Consider the following 6,571-nt stretch of genomic DNA (forward strand, 5'->3'; position numbering starts at 1 on the left):
ATTACCAGATTCAGTTATTCTTATGACTCGGTGCATCTGCTGTTTTTCGATGTGTTCCTGTGTCTGCCTTGTGAGCGGAGCCTTGAGTCTACACCGGTTCTGCTCTCCTGCTTTCCACTGACAACAGTCAGCAATTTCTGTTTGTGCCGGAATCCTTGACAATTATAACTCTGAGGGTCAGAAATGCTGGGAAAAAATGAAAAAGCTCCAGCCTTGGACCCACACCTATACATAAGTACGTAAAATGCATTTATACCGAGCTTTTCAAGAACAGAAGTCACAAACAGTGTTGGTCAAGTTACTTGAAAATTGTAATTAGTTACTAATTACTGATTACTACTCCAAGAAAGTAATCCTTTTACTCTACTGAATACTTATTTTCAAAAGTAATTAGTTACTTTATTACTTAAATAATTTTTAACAACATAATGCGCAACCTGAATACATAATAAAGCAATAGACTTTTCAGCCCAATTTTTCTGCATAATCCATCATATAAAATTGAAAAGTGTTTTATTAGTTATAATCTTTGAACTTTATGCACATTTCATCAAGCAAAAATTTAATTATACGCAACAGCCTTTGACTTGAGGATATTTGTTTAACATTTAAACCTATTTTCTGCATATTCCAGCATATAAAATAAAATATTTTTTGTGTTTACACTCGCTCTTTCAAATAGATGCAAGTAAAACACAGCAAAAAATAAATAAAATCAAAGATTCAGCATCACTAAGTCCTGTTGCTCTTAAATCTTATTTTCACCTGTTTCGCAGGAGCGGGGCTGTCACAGGTTTGCCAAGTGCTGCAGCGGCCATGTCAGTGGGGAGGATCTGGGGATTTCTCTGTGAATTTCACATTCCTGTGGCAGCGTGCTAGGTGCTTGCTCAGATTTGAAGTTTAATTTTTTGCTGTAGAAAGAAGTTTTTTCACACGCAGAGTGTACAGCAGACACTTTTTACAGAATCAAACTCAAAGTAATGTCCGTACTTCCAAGCTTTAAACACTGCATGGTCGTACTCTCTCCCGCACTGTTGATCTACACACGTCTGTTGCTGCCACGGACGTCGCATGCTGGTATGTCACTGTCATAACTCACTGACAAACAAAATCAGGGTTTAGTAACCCAGTAACGCAGCGTGCTTACGGGAAAGTAACAGTAATCTAATTACTTTTTGCAATATAATCCCGTCCTTTACTCGTAAAGTAATAGGATTACAGCGTTACTGTCTGTGAGTCATTTGGTACCAGGCCGCGAGAGAGGTGAGGTTCTAGTGTGAAATTTATGGTTTTCAGGGTTTTTATCATTTTATGAATAAATAAATAAAATAAATCTTCTTTTTTGGGTTTTATTTTCTTGTATTTATCCGCGACACCTTAAAAGCTGGTCCATGAAAATATTGTCGGACATAAATCGGTCAGTGGCGCAAAAAAGGTTGGGGACTGCTGATTTAATATAAAAAAAATAAAATGTAAAAATTGTACAGATCGATAAAGTGAAATCAAATCCAGCCTGCAGAGCTGCACTAGACAGATCATTCTCTTCTCTTCACAATACTTCCTGTAAAACAAATTTTGGGAAAAAAAAGCACTTTTGAAATGTAAAAGTGAGGTCAGAGGTCAAATATGACATGATATAATATGATACCTGTATCAGTATTGTTTCCTAAATGAAAACAAATGCAGCAGAATTTTTAAAGATAAAAGACATTTTTATGAAACTTTGACCTTATTTGAGCTTGAAGGATCGGTAAGAGGTCAAATGTCTTGTCATATTTTAAATCTTTATTCAGTATTTTGTACATGTTGGCAATGCACAGCACACTTCTGATGCTTTTTTTCTGTTAGCGTGACCCCACTCTGAACCCTACAGAGTTTTATCTGCGTTATCGTGATTACAGACAGAACGACACACAAATGCTGCCAAAAACATGACAAAATATCAAAAATCATTTCAATTCACTGAGACATCTTCGTACTTCCTACTTTGAAAATAGTATGAAAGAGAACTTTTGCATAAATCCATGAAATGGATAGTTTTTTCAGTCTGATTTTCTCACATTTGTCTGATTTTATCAGGAATGACTCTAATGTAAAGAAAACTAAAGTACAGGAAGCACAGAACGTGGCTTTTCAATCATTTACATACTAGAAAACTGAAAAAGAAGAAACATGAAGACAAAGATAAATGATAATTAATAACTGGTTAGCATTCAATTTTATTACCCTTAATTATTATTTATTTATTTCAATCTATTTGAGATACTTGAAGGGAAATATCATAAGAGAATAACGGGGTCCAAAATGAGACTTCATTTTAAGGGTCTCTGGTTTCTGCTCTGTAGTGAAAATGTTCCCCATGCTGAGACATGAAACACTTTTACATGTCTGCATCTTCCTAACACATAAAGTCACGTCTCTGTTTCTGTTGTAACATTTAACCTGATGTAATTGGTGCGACCTGTGGCTGCAGCTGCAGTGCTGGGACATTTGGAGTCGTATTGTTTGCTAACAGCTTGACTCGTGTTTGCAGAGCCGTGTAGATCCAGCAGATAACCTGCGTTCCTGCTACTCCAGCAGTCCCTGTTCTCATTCAAAAATAATGACCTGGCATTGCTGGGAAACAGATCCGTTACATAAGAAACCTGCAGAAAGTCAATACTCCACCGAGCCGAGGCCATTAGCACCGAGAGCTCCACACTCAGACGCTCTCACTGTGTTCATATATATTTTTGGCTCAACTCATTTTAGAGAACCTGAATATTTAAGGGTACATTTAAATGTTCTAACTGTGTGTCCTTTATACTTCCACAATAATCCACTACTGATACCTATTATCTAATACAGTACTAAAACTACTGCATTGTAATTATCCAAGATATGACCTATATGCTCACATCTGATAATTACCTCTGTTATTTTATTCTTGCATGCATCTATAAATAGTTTATATTTTAATAATGAAATCTCGTGTAGTATTAAGGGTACAGGACTGTTATATACACTTAAAGAAATATTATAATCTCATATTTACCAGATTGAAACCGATTACTTTATATTTGCAGCTTTAAAAATAATCTCTGTTTGTAGCTTTTTCTTAGAAACAGCTACAACGTTTGGTTTTAAGTGGTAACAAAAATGTATAATGGATTTGGTCCTCCTAGGTCATGAATTCTGTAATTAAATGTATCACATGGGTCCAAACAATAAAACTGAATATTAATAGAACACAGTGGCAATATTTAAATAATAATACAAAAAAACCATGAAATTACATTTGTGTGGAAAACAATTTTATAAATAACAAATGCACGTCAATGAATCAAAAAACATGTTTTCTCTAAAATTCTTACATGAGAAAGATGTACATACACAGGATGTTCTCGCTATTGTAAATAGTAATCTGTTATAATCTGCACTTGAAAGTGAAGCTGGAAACATCTTCTGACTAAACTGATCTACTGCTGAGTATTTAGGATGATTCAGTGGAAAATCCACAATAAGAAGCCATGACTCGATGATTGTGCGATGATTCCTGCCTCCAAAGTCAGTTAACAGAAAGCTTCCTCTGAGGCCAGAGGGGGCCAGCGAGTCCTGTGATGACAGCGTAATGTGATGGCCCAGATTAATGACCAGCGGCTACGAGCCATCTTCAAATGGATGGGAATGTCCTTGGATTACTGGCTAATCCCAGTTGAGATTTGAGAGATGAGAGAACTTTGTGGGCATGATAAAGCCCAGCGATGGCTGTGTGTGAAGCAAAGATTAGTCGTCTAACATGAAAGCACCACACAAAGCTCCGGTGAACTCTTCACCTTGGTCAGCTGTTGCTGATTACACTGATTACATGAAATAAGCTCTTCATTGACATGTCGCATAAAGGACCCTGCGGACAAAGACCTTGTTAAGCTCGTTTCTACGAATACCTCCATCTATATTAAACCCCACCCACCCCCTTGTGTGTAGATGGATTACTGAACGGCCTGCAGAGGACTGAGAGGTCATGCTCTGCTGCACTTTGATGCTCAGCTCAACACGAAGTGGAACAACCCCTTTGGTGAGATAATCTCAATGCATCACAGCCTGGAGTAAACCAAAGATGGTAGTATGAACACCGGAGACATATTCCAGGAATACAGGAAGAGCTTTTTGTTATTGATGTTTTTAAGAAGAACCTTAGCCCTTCTATTCAACACAGGAGCTTACTTACTTTTATTTTTTAAAATCTTTCACTTCTGCCGGGTATTTATTTGTATTCAATTAGATACGAAAACTTTTGCAAACAAGAATGGTAAATTTACCCTATTGTTCCATTTATTTTAAGTCTTTTTCAAATGCTTAGTTAGGCTACCTGGCCGACCAGCCCGCAGAGTTTGGATTAATTAACTGACCAATAACTAACTCAGCAAACATGGCTGAAACAGTGATGTTATCTCCAGGTAAACACTGCAGGGCAGACAGACGGATGATGATGTTTCACGTAGAACAGTCAGAGCATGAAGAAAAAACTCTGCACATACATAGTTGTGAACATATAGCCTCTCTGCTCCTAACGTCAGTATTATAAACCTGTGACAGCTCAGCATCCAGCCAGTTGTCTCGGTAGGAAGAAAATTGCTCATCTCATTCTTGATGTTCGTACTTGTCATTCAATCAGGAACTTCAAGAACTTTTTCTTTTTTTCGCATCAATGAAAAGATGATTTCAAGCAATTTTTTATCACAATTTTCTTTTACTAGCAATTCTAATGACTAGTCTCAAAATGTTTGCTGGTTACCCACCTGAGCATGTGATCCAGCCTTACCAGAGAAGTTAATGTTAGCTTTAGCCATTAGAAAGTCTGTTTAGTACATCAGTACCAACACAACCATCATCTACAAAACAGTTATAAACACTTTATATGTGGACATAATTTTATTGACCTGAGTTAATACACTACCCAGCCACGTTGTGGGGGATGTAGGAAAATTTGACTCACTCTATAAAAACAGTGAGAAACCTGCTGCATCAGACAGCATATGGGAGATGTTACTGTTATAAAGGGCTGACGTATCCTTATAATAACATTTTGCATAAAAGATTTAATTTATAAAATCACAGCGAGCTTTCGGAGAGTTCAGTGGTTAGTATATGTGTCCACAGTGCACCTGAAATATCATCGCATACAAAATCACATCATCAGCGTATAATATCACAGGAGCCTTCCATCCTGCTATAACAACTGAGGCTCAGTGCAGCTTTATAAAGCAGAGTTCACTGAGCTGCCCTCAGCACAGATTCACTTCCTGTACCTGCTGTGTTCCTGCCTCCACCTGAGGATCCATCAATTATTTATCAAAGAGCGGCGCTGAGTTTCACTAACACAAAGGCCGAGAGTCTCGCCTCTCAGCCGTCCTTTCAGCAGCGCAGACAGCCGCTGATCCAATGATAGCGCTGTCACAAAGTTATGCTAATGAGGAGTGATGTCATAGATAGGATAGGAAATTCACAGAAACCTGAAACTACATTTCATCTTCCTGAGTCTGCCTTTGTGCTGGCGAGGAGGGAAGGGGGTTGCAGGGTCGCACCAGAACAGGTGATGATGACTTTCCAAACCTGCACCCCCATAGTGCTTACTTACCGAGTAAGCACTATTTTTTTTCTATTACAACATGAAAATAAAACACTGCGCAGGGCAAAAAAATGATTTATAACAACCACTATGGACAAAATAATGAGCTGTGTATTACAGCAGCTCTTTTGCTCTTTTTCTGCAGGTTTGAGTTCAAAGGTTCTTTCTCTTGTTTTATTTTTATAATATTTTGGCTTAAACCATCAGTGAACAGAGCCAGAGGAGGAGGCTATGCAACAAAATGCAGCACAGCACCTGTCACCGTGGTTTGAGTCCACACACTGACTGCAGTACTTGCTAAAATCCCACACTGCTTTAATTGCTTAAGCTGTTGTGTGCTGACAGCCAAACCGCTGCAATTTCTCATTCAGTCTGCACCACTGACTCCCCTCCTGATGGTAAATGGTGCAGACCATCAGGACCCTCAGCAAAAAATAGACTCCAGAATCCCCTCAAAGAAAGATGAGCTTTCTAAAAATAGAGTGCACACCCACAGAAATGTTGTGGTCACAGCAGGGATTTCCTGAAGGTGGCTGAACATTCACGTCTTTACTGGCAGATAAAACAAACAAACGACAATAAAAGATCAAAAAGTCTGTGTGTTCTAATGAGCTAATATTCATAATAACATTATTATTATGGGAACACTTCCTTTATAAAGTCCTTCTTTGCAGTGAATCCATTTCATATATGATCTCTAACAGAGAGCATATATTACCATAATGTACCGTCACCTCGGAAAATGTTGGAACACATTTACACATTTTAAATAAATTTTTTCCCATCAATTCAGTCTCAGTAAGCCACAAGGATGTTTTTAGAAGATTTTAGGGGTCTTTACTTCACAATAAAAACACTTCAGACCTTATTTTTGTACTTTTTAGAAGACTTTCTTAGGTTGTAAGTATCAGTGAACTACCATACTGCTAATACTGCAGTCTTATTGTAGACTCTTACAGT

This window comes from Oreochromis niloticus, linkage group LG17 (genome assembly GCF_001858045.2).
Source record: "Oreochromis niloticus isolate F11D_XX linkage group LG17, O_niloticus_UMD_NMBU, whole genome shotgun sequence".
NCBI classification, from domain to species: domain Eukaryota; kingdom Metazoa; phylum Chordata; class Actinopteri; order Cichliformes; family Cichlidae; genus Oreochromis; species Oreochromis niloticus.